The 16,120-nt window shown below is 43.9% G+C and overlaps 1 pseudogene; it reads right to left on the minus strand.

Annotated features, from left to right (window-relative positions):
• Positions 1-16,120, minus strand: part of LOC140956079 (uncharacterized) — a 210,932-nt pseudogene that overhangs the window by 89,643 nt on the left and 105,169 nt on the right.

A 16,120-nucleotide genomic window follows, 5' to 3' on the forward strand; every position in this document is an offset into this window, starting at 1 on the left:
CGGTACTCTCGTCGTACGGTGCACTCCGGCACGACAGGAACGTCGTCTGCCAATTTCCTCTCGATTCGAGCTCCTCCATGGAAACAGCCTACAAAAACTCGTGAAAAAAATTGAGCGCCATCCAACCGGTCGGATCTATTGGATAAGGTCTTTGATCCGGTAACTCTCGGTCGTCCGGTGGAACGCGGCCCGACAGGAACGTCGTCGCCATTTCCTCTCCATTCGACGCTCCTCCATGGGAAACAGCCTACAAAAACTCGTGAAAAAAATTTGAGCGCCATCCAACGGTCGATCTTATAGATATGGACGCTTTTTGATCGGTACTCCTCGTCGTGCCGGTGGCCACCGGCCGACAGGACGTCGTCGCATCACCGATTCGACGCTCCTCCCATGGGAAACATGTAAATATGAAAACTCGTGAAAAATTTTAGCGGCCATCCACGCGTAGCGTCTATAGATAAGGACCCTTTTGATCTGGTACTTCTCGTCTTGCCGGTGAAATAGCCCACCAGGACGTCGTCGCCATTTCATCTCGATTCGACGCTTTCCATGGGAAACAGCCTCGAAAACTCGTGATAAAAAATTTGAGCGCCATCCAACGGTCGGATCTATAGATATGGACCTTTTATACCGGTAACTTCCTCGTCGGTGGCGGTGGACTGCCCGACAGGACGTCCGTCGCCATTTCCTCTCGATTCGACGCACTGTCATGGGAAAAGCCCTCCGAAACCTCGTGAAAAGAATTTGAGCGGCCATCCAACAGTCGGTATCTATAGATATGAACGTTTTGATTTCCGGTAACTCCCTCTCGTCCTGGCGATGGACTGAAGCCCGCCAGGACGTTGTCGCATTTCAATCTTGATCCAGACGCTTCTCTTGGAAACAGCCTTCGGAAACGGAAATTTGAGAAGCGATCCAACGGTCGGATCTATGTAGGGAACCGTTTGACCGAGGTACTCTCGTCATTGCCGGTGAAATAGCCCACCAGGACGTCGTCGTCGTGTGGTCTCCGATTCGACGCTTTCCAAGGGAAACACGTCCAAAAATCGTGAAAAAAAATTTTGAGGCGCCATCCAATCGGTCCGGATCTATACGATATGGACCTTTTGATCCGGACTACTCGTCCAGCGTGGACTGGCCGACAGGATGTCGTGCGCCATTTCCTCTCGATTCGACGCTCCTCCTTGGGAAACAGCCTCTGAAAGATCATGAAAAATTGAGCGCATCCACGGTCGGATCTATAGATATGGTCCTTTGGATCCGTAAACTCTCGTCTTGCCGTGCATCTGGCCCGACAGGATGGTCGTCGCCATTTCCTCTCGTTTGACGTTCCTCCAATAGAAACAGCATCCGAAAACTCGTGAAAAAATTTTAGCGCCAACAACGGTCGAATCTATAATAAGACCTTTGATCCGGAACTCTCGTTGTGCCGGTGGACCGGCCCGACAGGCCATCGTCGCCATTTTCCTTCTCGTTTGAACAGCACCAATGGGAAAACCGCCATTCGAAAACTCGTGAAAAAAATTTGAGCGCACAATCCAACGGTTGGATCTATAGATGGGACCTTTGATCCGCACGAACTGTCGTCCTGCCGGTGGAGCTGGCCCGACAGGATGTCGTCGCCATTCCTCTCGATTCGACGTCTCCTTCCATGGGAACAGCCTCCCAGAAAAACTCGTGAAACAAATTTGAGCGCCAATCCAACGTTCGGATCTATAGATATGAACGTTCTATGCCGGTACTTCTCGTCCTGCCGGTGGACTGGCCCGCCAGGAACTTGTCAGCATTTCACTGATTCCACGCTTCTCCATTGGAAACGCCTCCGGAAACTCGAAGAAAAAAATTTGAGAGGCGATCCAAACGGTCCCGGATCATAGATAGGGAACCTTTTGACCGGTACTCTCGTCTTCCGGTGGACTGGCCCAAGGACGTGTCGTCGTGTGGTCTGGATCGACGTCTCCATGGAAAACAGCGTCCGAAAACTCGTGAAAAAATTTGGTCGGCGATCTATAGATAGGGGACCTTTGATCCGGTACTGGTCGTCCTGCCGGTGGACTGGCCCGACAGGAATTTTCGTTGCCATTTCCTCTCGATTCGACGGCTCCTCCATGGGAAAAACAGCCTTCGAAAACTCGAGAAAAAAAATTGAGAGCGATCCAACGGTTCGATCTATAGATAGGGACCTTTTGACGGTACTCTGTGTGCGGTGCACTGGCCCTCGGGACGTCGTCGCCGTGTGGTCTCGATTCGACCTTCTTCCATGGGAAAACAGCGTCCGAAAACTCGTGAAAAAAAATTTGAGCGCACATCCAACGGCGATTTAGATAAGACCTTTTGATACGGTACTCCGTCGTGCCGGTGGAATGGCCCCATAGGACGTCGGTCGCCATTTCCTCTCGATTCGACGCTCCTCCAAGGGAAATAGCCTCCAAAAAAAAAATGAAAACATTTGAGCGCCATCAACGGTTGATCTATAGATATGGCCTTTGGATCCGGATACTCTCGTACTGCCCGGTGGACTGGCCCGCCAGGACGTCGCGTAATTTCATCTTGAGTCGCCTGTCCATTTGGAACAGCCTTCGGAACTCGAAAAAAAAATTTGAGAGCGATCCAAACGGTCGGATCTAAGTGGGACCTTTTGATCGGGTACTCTCGATGTGCCGGTGGACGGCCCGACAGGACGTCGTTGCCCATTTCACTCTCGATATCGACGCTATCCATGGGAAACAACCTCTGAAAACTCGTGAAAAAATTTGAGCGCCCTCCAACGGCGGAATCCTATAGATAGGGAACCTTTGGATGGTACTGTCGTCCTGCCGGTGGCGGCCCGACAGGATTCGTCGCCAATTCCCTCTCGATTCGAGCTCCCTCCATGGGAAACAGCCTCCGAAAACTCGTGAAAAAAATTTAGCCAGCGCATCCACGGTCGATATTAGATACGGACCTTTTGATCCGCAAACTCTCGCCTGCTGGTGGACTGGCCCGACAAGACGTCGTCGCAATTTAATCTGATTCGACGCCACTCCATGGGAACAGTCTCCCGATATAGGCTCGTTGAAAAGAATTAAGGCCATCCTAACGGTCGATCTATAGATATGAACGTTTTGATCCGGTACCTCGTCCTGCCGGTGGACTGGCCCGCCAGGACGTCGTGCCCATATCCTCTCGATTCGACGCTACCCATGGGAAACAGCCTCCGAAAACCTTCGAGAAAAACATTTAGCGTCATTCCACGGCGATCTATAGAGATGACTTTTTGATCCGTACCCGCTGCCGGTGGACTGACCCGACAGGACGTGTCGCCATTTCCTCTCGATTCGACGCCTACTCCACGAAACAGCCTCCGAAGAAACTCGAGAAAACATTTGAGCGCCATCCACCGTCGGATCTAAGATAAGGAACCTTTGACCGGTCTCTCGTCCTGCGGTGACTGGCCCGCCGGACGTCGTCGAATTTCATCCTAATTCCAACGCTTCTCCATTGAAACATGCTCGGAAACTCCGTAGAAAAAAATTTGAGAGCGATCCAACGGTTAACGGAAAAATCTATAGAATATAGGGAAAAAAAACCTTAAGTTAGACCCGGAAGTACAAAAAAAAACAAAAAAAACTCGCCTTATAGCACGGTGGACTGCCACCCAAGTCGTCGCCAAATGTTACGGTCTGGATTCGATGCTTCTCTCCACATGGGAAACAGCGTCCGAAAACTCGTGAAAAAAATTTGAGCCGCCATCCAACGGTCGGAAAAAAAGAAAAAAAAAAAATCTATAAATAAGATAAAATGGACCTTTTTTGATCCGGTACTCTCGTCCTGCCGGTGGACTGGCCCCCAACAGGACGTCAGTCGCCAATTACATCCTCTCGATTCGACGCTCCTCCATGGGAGAACAGCATCGAAAAATCATGCAAAAAAAAATTAAGCGCCAATCCAACGGTTGATCTATAGATATGGTCCTTTGGATCCGGTACTCTCGTACTGCCGGTGGACTGGCCCGCCAGGACGTCGTCGCCGTGTGGTCTCGATTCGATGCTTCTCCATGGGAAGCAGCGTCCGCAAACTCGTGAAAAACATTTGAGCGCCATCCAACGGTCGGATCTATAAATATGGACCTTTTGATCCGGTAATCTCGCCCTGCCGGTGGACTGGCCCGACAGGACGTCGTCGCCATTTCCTCTCGATTCGACGCTCCTCCATGGGAAACAGCCTCCGAAAAATCATGAAAAAAATTTGAGCGCCATCCAACGGTCGAATCTATAGATATGGTCCTTTGGATCCGGTACTCTCGTCCTGCCGGTGGACTGGCCCGACAGGATGTCGTCGCCATTTCCCTCTCGATTCGACGCTCCTTCCATGGGAAACAAGCCCTCGAAAACTCGTGAAAAAAATTTTGAGCGCCATCCCACACGGTCGGATCTATACATAAGGACCTTTTTGATCTGGCACTCTCGTCCTGCCGGTGGACTGGCCCGACAGGACGTCGTCGCCCTTTCCTCTCGATTCGACGCCACTTCATGGGAAATAGCCTCCGAAAACTCGTGAAAAGAATTTGAGCGCCATCCAACGGTCGGATCTATAGATATGAACGTTTTGATCTGGTACTCTCGTCCTGCCGGGTGGACTGGCCCGGCCAGGGACGTCGTCGCAATTTCATCTTGATTCCACGCTTCTCCATTGGAAACAGCCTTCGGAAACTCGAAAAAAAAATTTGAGAGCGATCCAACGGTCGGATCTATAGATAGGGACCTTTTGACCGGGTACTCTCGTCTTGCCGGTGGACTGGCCCACCAGGACGTCGTCGCCATTTCCTCTCGATTCGACGCTCCTCCATGGGAAACAGCATCCGAAAAATCATGAAAAAAATTTAAACGCCATCCAACGGTTGGATCTATAGATATGGTCCTTTGGATCCGGTACTCTCGTACTGCCGATGGACTGGCCCGCCAGGACATCGTCGCCGTGTGGTCTCGATTCGATGCTTCTCCATGGGAAGCAGCGTCCGCAAACTCGTGAAAAAAATTTGAGCGCCATCCAATGGTCGGATCTATAGATAAGGACCTTTTGATCCGACACTCTCGTCCTGCCGGTGGACTGGCCCGACAGGACGTCGTCGCCATTTCCTCTCGATTCGACGCTCCTCCATGGGAAACAGCCTTCGGAAACTCGAGAAAAAAATTTGAGAGCGATCCAACGGTCGGATCTATAGATAGGGACTTTTGACCGGGTACTCTCGTCGTGCCGGTGGACTGCCCACCGGGACGTCGTCGCCGTGTGGTCTCGATTCGATGCTTCTCCATGGGAAATAGCGTCCCAAAACTCGTGAAAAAAATTTGAGCGCCATCCAACGGTCGGATCTATAGATAAGGACCTTTTGATCCGGTACTCTCGTCATGCCGGTGGACTGGCCCCATAGGACGTCGTCGCCATTTCCTCTCGATTCGACGCTCCTCCATGGGAAACAGCCTCTGAAAACTCGTGAAAAAAATTTCAGCCCCATCCAACGCTCGGATCTATAGATAAGGACCTTTTGATCCGGTACTCTCGTCTTGCCGGTGGACTGGCCCGACAGCACGTCCTCGTCATTTCCTCTCGATTCGACGCTCCTCCATGGGAAACAGCCTCTGAAAACTCGTGAAAAAAATTTGAGCCCCATCCAACGCTCGGATCTATAGATATGGATGTTTTGATCCGGTACTCTCGTCCTGCCGGTGGACTGGCCCGACAGGACGTCGTCGCAATTTCATCTTGATTCGACTCTTCTCCATTGGAAACAGCCTTTGGAAACTCGAGAAAACAAATTTGAGAGCGATCCAACGGTCGGCTCTATAGATAGGGACCTTTTGATCAGGTACTCTCGTCTTGCCAGTGGACTGGCCCACCAGGATGTCGTTGCCGTGTCGTCTCGATTCCACGCAACTCCATGGGAGACATCTCCGGAACCTCGTGCAAAAATCCGGTACGCTCAAAATGGCCTGACAGGACGCCGTCACCATTTCCTCTCGATTCGACGCTCCTCCATGGGAAACAGCCTCCGAAAAACTCGTGAAAAAAATTTGAGCGCCATCCAACGGTCGGATCTATAGATATGGACGTTTTGATCCGGTACTCTCGTCTTGCCGGTGGACTGGCCCGACAGGACGTCGTCCCACTTTCAGCTTGATTCGACGCCACTCTATGGAAACACCCTTCGGAAACTCGTGAAAACATTTTGAGCGCGATCCAACGGTCGGATCTATAGATAAGGACCTTTTGATCCGGTACTCTCGTCTTGCCGGTGGACTGGCCCGACAGGACGTCGTCCCAATTTCAGATCGATTCGACGCTACTCCACATTAACAGCCTCCGGAAACTCGTGAAAAAAATTTAAGCGGGATCCAACTGTCGGATATATAGATATGGACCTTTGGATCCGGTACTCTCGTCTTGCCGGTGGACTGGCCAGACAGCACATCGTCCCACTTTCAGCTCGATTCGACGCAACTCCATGGAAACAGCCTCCGGAAACTCGTGAAAATAATTTGAGAGGGATCCAACGGTCGGATCTATATATAAGGACCTTTTGATCCGGTACTCTCGTCATGCCGGTGGACTGGCCCTACTGGACATCGTCGCCATTTCATCTCGATTGGACGCTCCTCCATTGGAAACAGCCTCCGGAAACTAGTGAAAACATTTTGAGCGCGAATCCAACAGTTGGATCTATAGATATGGACCTTTTGATCCAGTACTCTCTCGTCTTGCCGGTGGACTGGCCAGACAGCACATCGTCCCACTTTCAGCTCGATTCGACGCTACTCCATGGAAACAGCCTCCGGAAACTCGTGAAAACAATTTGAGCGCTATCCAACAGTCGGATCTATAGATAAGGACCTTTTGATCGGGTACTCTCGTCTTGCCGGTGGACTGGCCCGACAGGACGCCGTCGCCATTTCATCTCGATTCGACGCTACTTCATGGGAAACAGTCTCCGGAAACTCGTGAAAACATTTTGAGCGCGATCCAACAGTTGGATCTATAGATATGGACCTTTTGATCCGGTACTCTCGTCTTGCCGGTGGACTGGCCAGACAGCACATCGTCCCACTTTCAGCTCGATTCGACGCTACTCCATGGAAACAGCCTCCGGAAACTCGTGAAAACAATTTGAGCGCTATCCAACAGTCGGATCTATAGATATGGACCTTTTGATCCGGTACTCTCGTCGTGCCGGTGGACTGCCCGGACTAGACGTCGTCGCCGTGTCGTCTCGATTGGACGCTCCTCCATTGCAAACAGCTTCAAAAAACTCGTGAAAAAATTTGAGCGCGATCCAACGGTCGGATCTATAGATAAGGACCTTTTGATTGGATACTCTCGTCTTGCCGGTGGACTGGCCCGACAGGACGCCGTCGCCATTTCATCTCGATTCGACGCTACTTCATGGGAAACAGTCTCCGGAAACTCGTGAAAAAAATTTGATGGCGATCCAACGGTCGGATCTATAGATAGGGACCTTTTGATCCGGTACTCTCGTCTTGCCGATGGACTGGCCCGACAGAACATAGTCCCACTTTCAGCTCGATTCGACGCTACTCCATGGAAACAGCCTCCGGAAACTCGTGAAAACAATTTGAGCGCGATCAACGGTCGGATCTATAGATATGGACCTTTTGATCGGGTACTCTTGTCTTGCCGGTGGACTGGTCCGACAGGACGTCGTCGCCATTTCATCTCGATTCGAGGCTCCTCCATGGGAACAGCCTCCGGAAACTCGAGCAAATAATTTGAGAGTGATCCAATGGTCGGATCTATAGATAGGGACCATTTGATCCGGTACTCTCGTCTTGCCGGTGGACTGGCCCGACAGGACGTCGTCCCAATTTCAGCTCGATTCGACGCTACTCCATATAAACAGCCTCCGGAAACTCGTGAAAAAAATTTGAGCGGGATCCAACTGTCGGAGCTATAGATAGGGACCTTTGGATCCGGTACTCTCGTCTTGCCAGTGGACTGGCCCGACAGAACATCGTCCAACTTTCAGCTCGATTCGACGCCACTTTATGGAAACAACCTCCGGAAACTCGTGAAAACATTTTGAGCGCGATCCAACGGTCGGATCTATAGATAAGGATCTTTTGATCCGGTACTCTCGTCTTGCCGGTGGACTGGTGATTTGATTTAATTTAACTTTGATTTGATTTTACCTTCAGTTGTCATCTTTGAAAAATCATATCTCCCTCATATGACATCATTTTTGGCTGAAATTTGGAGCGTTTATAGAACTTTGAGTCAGGAATCCAAAACAATTGAGTTTGCATCAATTGGACTTTTGTAGCTCTAGATATTCAAGTCGGACTGACCGAAGGTCAACACTAGCTGATTGCGAGATTTGACTTTTGAAAGCTATGATTTCCATGCTCTTCCTTATTTTTATTGTCTTGCCTTATATTTCCAGAAAGGTATGGATGTTAGCTTTTTAATGCCACTGGAATCAACTTCATTTCGACCTTTAGAGCTCACGTTCTGCACAAAACATCGACTGAACGTCAAATCTGCCAATTTACCTTCAATTTACTCCTTTTTGCATTTTTCATCCAAAAGTGCCTTCAAAACATAAAACAAAGAATATCAAGGCATTTTATATATAAAATATAGGCAAAACACTAGTTAAATGTGGGTGAAACTATCGAATAATATGGTTGCATCAAATACCCCCACACTTAGCTCTTGCTCGTCCTCGAGAAAGGATAGGTAAAATCAAATCAAAGTTAAATTAAATCAAATCATTATGACCAATCTCCTAATCTCCCATCAATATCCAAGAATATATGCATTATAAACAAGAACACAATTAAGAAGGATAAAGAGTATAAATTTTCATGAATTTATTTACATGGCAAACTTCAAAACTCAATTAATTGCGGGATTTAATGAAATCTATGCCATGCCAAAGTGATAGGTCCTCTCATTGATATACACTCCAACACTCACGTGTTTAGGGCTTATGTGTTTAAATCTCTCAAATTCAATCAATGAATATGTTCTACCATAAGCTTGCTCTTCAATCTCATCTCCATTACTAACATACTACAAGCAATGCATGAATCAAAAGGTCTTATTTCCGGTTGTAATGGGGCTAAGGTTAAGGTGAGGTAAAAAAGAGTAAAAGAGAAGGTTCAAACCAAAGAAAGTAGAGCATTCTAAAAAATGATATTTCAAACAAGATATTCCATCAAAGCACAATAAATTTTCCATCTTTAATCACCAAATGCTTAACTTTTTTTTTTAAGCTCTTTCAACATAAAATCTTAAGAACATAAAGGAACATTTCTTTCTTTCTTTCTCTCTTTTTTTTTGTATTTTTTTTTTTGTTTTTTCACCTTTGGCAACTTGCCCATATTTTCATCAAGCATCACTTCTTCTTTCTTTTCACATAATTTCCAACCATAATTCCATAAGATATCACAAGTATACTGCTCTACTAATCCTTGCCAGGGGAAAAGGAAAACATATATAAAGTTAAGGCTTATACATGGATAAAGCAAAGAAAAGATAAACAAGCTCAAAAGGGGCTCACTAAGGATAATATGCTTTAGGTTGGCTTTTTTTTGGCTCAAGTGATTAAAAATTCCTATTGCCTTTATCATCTCCATGTATATGTGTAATGCGAATGTAATCTCAACAAGATATGAAGCAAGTTCTAGAGATGCATATCATTGAAAGAATGCACAATCAAAGAATATAATGTTGAAGACTCAAAAGCTTGCATTGGTATTAACACTATAAAGTCAACATAGCATATTCTCAAAGTCAATCCCTAAACCAATTAAACCTTAAAATTTGCATGCATACTCCTTCATTTGATTTATATCTTCATCTATCTCAATTAATTCTCATAAATAATACTCATATTCTCAAAAAACCAATGGGAGTTAAAAAGATCAAAACATAATTTTTTTTTTTTTAAGAACACAAAGAAAACTAAAATAAGAAAACCAAAATTCTCTCAATACCCCCACACTTAAAACACAACATTGTCCTCAATGTTGAAATAAAAGCAAAGGAACATAAGAGAATGACATAAATAAATTAAAATGCAAAAAAATAAAAGATAACGAAAAAGAAAGCAAATCTGATTTTTTTTTCTTTTTGTGCTGGGTTGCCTCCCAGTAAGCGCTTTTGTTTTATGTCATTGGCTTGACATTTGGCATGCTCATTCTTCATAGATTGGTTCAACTAACTCTACATAAGCGGTGAGTTCTGTCTTCCAACCTTCATAGAAAGGTTTCAAACGATGCCCATTTACCTTTAGTACTTTGTTGGTTTCTAAACTTGTAATTTCAACTGCACCATAAGGAAAAACATTAGAAACAACAAAGGGTCCAATCCAACGGGAGCGCAACTTTCCAGTAAAAAGTTTCAAACGCGAATGATAAAGAAGGACTTTGTCCCCAACATTAAATTCTTTTCTTATAATCATTCGGTCATGGAGACTCTTAGTCTTTTCTTTGTAAATCCTTGCATTCTCATAAGCATCATTTCGAATCTCTTCCAACTCTTGCAATTGCAACTTTCTTGGCAATCCCGGCAGCATCATAATCCATGTTACTTTTTTAATGGCCCAAAAAAGCTTTGTGTTCAAGCTCCACCGGTAGATGACATGCTTTTCCATAAAATCATCCTATAAGGTGACATTTCCTATAGGTGATTTGTAAGCAGTCCTATAAGCCCAAAGTGCATCACCAAGTCGTAGACTCCAATCTCGCCGGTTGGGTTGCACTGTCTTCTCCAAAATTGGACTTGATTTCTTGATTTGAAATTTCAGCTTGGCCATTTGTTTGAGGATGGTTATGTTGTGGAAGTCCGAATGAGTCACATGATATTTGCGTAACAATGCTTCCATTGAACGATTGCAAAAATGAGTACCACGATCACTAATGATAGCTTTTAGGGGATTCCAAACCTGTCAAATATATGAGTCCTGATAAAATCTAAAACAACCTTAGCATCGTTAGTTCGTGTGGCTTTTTGCCTCAATCCATTTGGACACATAATCAACAACAAGAAGGATATAAGATTGCCAAAAGAAGGAAATGGACCCATAAAATCAATACCCCAAACATAAAAAATTTCACTTACAAATAATATTCATTAAAGGCATTTGATTCTTATGAGTGATATTACCTGTTTTTTGGCATTTTTCAACATGATTTGCAAAAATGATATGCATCCTTAAAAATAGAAGGCCAATAAAAAACCACTTTCAAGTACCTTGTGGGCCGTTCTTTTTTGCTCCAAAATGCCCACCACAAGAATGAGAATGAAAAAAGGTAAGAATGGAATGAAATTCATCTTGTAGTAACACATCTCCTAACTACTTGATCCACACAAAATTTCCACAGATAAGGAGTATCCCAAAAATAAATATTTAGCATTAGCTCGTAACTTGTCTTTTTGGGATGTAAACAAACCTGGAGGGAATTCTTTGGTGACTAAATAGTTCACCAAATCAGCATACCATGGTCTTGTAGAGGAATGTGTAACACATACAACTGCTCATCAGGGAATGTCTCTCGTATTGTTTCGGTTTTGTATATCCTTAGTCCTTAGTCGGCTCAAGTGATCAGCCACATGGTTTTCGGCAGCTTTTTTTGTCTTTAATCTCAAGATCAAATTCTTGTAAAAGCAAGATCCACCTAATCAATCTTGGTTTGGACTCCTTTTTCTTCAAAAGATACCTTAAAGTTGCAATGGTCAGTAAAAACAATGACTTTTGTACCAAGTAGATATGACCTGAATTTTTCAAGAGCAAACACTACTGCAAAAAGTTCCTTTTCAGTTGTATGGTAATTGCATTGTGCTCCGTCCAACATGCGGGAAGCATAAGCGATAACATGCAAATTCTTCCCTATTCTTTGCCCAAGGACAGCCCCTATCGCCATAGTCACTCGCATCACACATTATCTCAAAAGGCTCATCCCAATTTGGTGGTTGGATGATAGGTGCAGATGTGACACGCTTTTTAAGCTCATCATGGGCATCTTTACATGCTTGATCAAAACACAAAATCCACTTCTTTAGCTAATAGTTTGCACAAGGTGATGTAATCTTCGAGAAATCTTTGATAAAACGTCGATAGAAACCTGCATGGCCAAGGAAAGAACGAATTTCCCTCACGCAGGAGGGGTAAGGAAATGATGAAATAACGTCTATTTTAGCTTTATCAACCTCTAATCCACGTGAAGACACAACATGCCCAAGAACTATTCCTTGTTCTACCATAAAATAACACTTTTCATAGTTTAAGACAAGGTTGGTTTCAATGCACCTTTTCAAGATCAAAGATAAATTTTCTAGACATTTATCAAAAGAATCACCATACACTGTGAAATCATCCATGAAAACCTCAATTATTCTTTCAACATAATCAGAAAAAATACTCATCATGCATCTTTGAAAAGTTGCAGGTGCATTACAGAGACCAAAGGGCATTCTCCTATATGCATATGTACTAAATGGACATGTAAATGTAGTCTTTTCTTGATCCTCAGGATTAATAACAATCTGATTGTATCCACTATATCCATCAAGAAAGCAATAAAAAGACTTACCTGCTAGACGTTCAAGCATTTGATCCATGAATGGTAATGGGAAATGATCTTTGCGTGTAGCAAGATTTAGCTTTCTATAATCAACACACATTCTCCATCCACTCGAGATGCGAGTAGGAATGAGCTCATCCTTTTTGTTTTTCACCAACGTGATTCCGGTCTTTTTGGGCACCACATGGATTGGCACTACCCATTTACTATCCGTGATGGGATAAATGACTCCTGCATCTAACAGTTTCAAAATTTTAGCTTTCACTACCTCCATCATAGGCGGGTTCAACCTCCTTTGCATTTCCCTTCTTGGTTTCGCATTGTCCTCCAATAGTATGTGATGCATACACATTGAGGGACTAATGCCCTTGATGTCAGCTAAAGTCCATCCAATGGCCGTCTTGTGATCACACAACAACTTCACAAGTTTTTCCTCTTGCGTATTTGTCAAACCTGTTGCTATAATAACGGGAAGTGTATTGTTTTCACCAATGAATACATACTTCAAATTATCGGGCAAAGGTTTCAATTCTAACTCGGGGGCCTGTAAAATAGATGGCAAAAGCTTTTTATGTGAAAGTATTAAATCAACAAAGACATTACCATGGGGAACAGTTTGCAAAGCCAATGCTGATTCGTGCACATTTTGGGGAACACATATGTGCCTCTCCATCTTTTCTATATCGGTAAAATCATAGCCATAGCTCAAGGCTACACTTAATCCATCCTCACACTCAAAATCAAAAACTTGCTGCACATACTTATCAACTTTTTTTTTTTTTGGTAAGCTGACTTATGTATTAAAAGAAAATGATACAAAGAATATAATGGGCATACCCAAGATTTACAATGAGGACAGAAACGAAAACCAACAAATGGCTACAGGCTAGCCACAACAAAACAAAAACTTGGACCAACTAGATATGCTAGGGGTACAAAAACAACCAGCTAAACATCAAATTAAGAGTCCATGTTATTGACCCTCCAAAGTCTTTGGATCCTTATGTTTTCATCTGTTTGTTGAAACATTCCTTATCAAAACAAGCTTATCGCGAATGATACATTCGATTTGATCAAAAACCAAATTCGAAGCTTTAGACACATCTGCAAAGATCCTTGCATTCCGTTCTTGCCAGATACAATACACTATAGCTGCGAAACCCAGTTTACGAGAAAAGTTGACGAAACTTTTTTCCATGCCAAGAGACAAGTGGCCAATCGAATCCATTCATCCAAGCTTTTTGTCATTCTTGGAATGTCGCATCTATCACAAACATTCCACCATAATGCTTTCGCAAAGGAGCATTCAAAGAACAAGTGGTTTGTGATCTTCATTATTGCAGAGACAGAGTGAGCACCTATTGGGACCATGAATACCAAACCGATGAAGTCTATCCTGCGTTGAGAGTTTCCGTTGGATAGCCACCCAAAGAAGAAATGCATGTCTTGGGGACAGCATTCTTGAACCACACGATGCCATGCCAATCAACCATTTGATGATGAATTCTTAGTTGTTCCCAAGCTACTTTGACTGAGAAACTCTGATTTGGCGAATCCAACCAAACAATCTCATCCTTTTGCCCCTTAGGAGTAGAGGTGGAAGGAATAGCTTCTAAAATGGGGTGCCAGCCAATAGCATGAGTGATAGGAATTCTCCATTCTAAGTTATTAATCAGCACGTTCACTCTCGCGTTGTGTTCCATACCTGAATCATAGATGAAACGTTCACCGTAGGTATCAGCGAGCGGGCTGTGAGGATGCCAATTGTCAAACCATAGAGAGGTTGTCATTCCATCTCCGATGACGTGCTTCATCTTCGGCCATGCTAAGGATCTGAGCTTTAGAATCTTTCCCCAAGCCCAACATACTTATCAACTTGGTCATAGCATGTGATAGAATAAACATTGCTATAAGGATATTTCATTGCATCATGAAAATTAAATTCAATCTTTTCATCTCCTACTTCCATAGACAAAGTATCCTTACCACAATCAATCTTTGTATTGGCAGTTTTCAAGAATGGTCTCCCAAACAATATAGGAGTGCTGTTTGATGAATCACAAGAGTCATGTTCCATATCAAGAATATAAAAATCACATGGAATGATCAAACTATCAATCTTGACTAGGACATCTTCTATCACACCAAGTGGGTAAACAAAACTCCGATCCGCAAGTTGTATTACAATGCTAGTTTTATTCAAAGGCTCAAGACTAAGAGAATCATAAACATGTTTGGGCATAACACTAATGGATGCACCTAAATCACACAAGGCCCTTTTAAAACTAGCATTAGCAATAACACATGGGATAGTAAACGCACCTGGGTCCTTTTGCTTCAAAGGCATATTCTTTTGAACAACAGCAGATACAACTTCACCCATACTTAACCATTTCATGACCTTTCAGTTTGAAAGCTCTCTTGGTAGTACACAACTCTTTCAAAAATTTGGCATACTTAGGAATTTGTTTGATAGCATCAAGTAAAGGAATGTTGAGTTCTACTTTCTTGAAGACCTCTAAAATCTAGCATATCTAGTTGGTCCAAGTTTTTGTTTTGTTGTGGCTAGCCTGTAGCCATTTGTTGGTTTTCGTTTCTGTCCTCATTGTAAATCTTGGGTATGCCCATTATATTCTTTGTATCATTTTCTTTTAATACATAAGTCAGCTTACCAAAAAAAAAAAAAAGACCTCTAAAATCTCTTTTTCTTTGTCCTCTTTCTTTGACCTAGAAGAACTCATAGGAAAGGGTGGAATTGTTTTAAAACTGAAATTCATTAAGTGAGGAGTTACCTTTGGAGTGTTGGTCTTTGTTTCAGTTTGTGGAGAAAGGAGGGTTTTCCTTCTTTGTACTCAATTCAGTTTCTATCTCTCTTCTTCTTCCTCCATCTCAATTTGTTTTAAACCTTTTTCTCTTCAAGTTTCTTTCCCACTTCGCAGCATGATCCACTAACATTCTTCTTTTGGATTCAATGCTTGGGAGGGCAATTTTCCATTCATTTGTGCTTTCCAATTTCCCACACTTGAAGCTACTTGCCCCCATTTGCTTCTCCAAGTTGTGAATACTTGACCTTGTTTCCTGTTGAAAAGACATGACATTTTGTTGCAAAGTCATAGTGTTAGAAGCCAAAGTTTTCATCATCTCACGAAGATCATCATTGGATGAAGACCCCATAACATTGGAGTTTGTGAATGGAGGGGGTTGTCTTGCTTGATAATTCTGTTGGATTGAAATCCATGGGATGGAATTGTCGGCCTTGATTGCCTTGTTGAGGTTTTGGTTCCCATACCGTAGGTTAGGATGATCTCTCCATCCAGAATTGTACGTGTGGGAAAAAGGATCATACTTACGCTGAGGCTGTCCATTAAATGCTCCATCAACTGCATTAGCTTGTTCAATGTAATCTTCTTGCATTGTTGGGCACATATCTGAAGTATGTCCTTGTAAGGAGCATATGCTACAAGCTTTCACCAGTTGTACATTGCCACAAGCCAAAGAACGCACAAGAGAAGTAAGATCATTAACTTTATTCTCAAGGTTAG

This window comes from Populus alba, chromosome 11 (genome assembly GCF_005239225.2).
Source record: "Populus alba chromosome 11, ASM523922v2, whole genome shotgun sequence".
NCBI lineage: Eukaryota > Viridiplantae > Streptophyta > Magnoliopsida > Malpighiales > Salicaceae > Populus > Populus alba.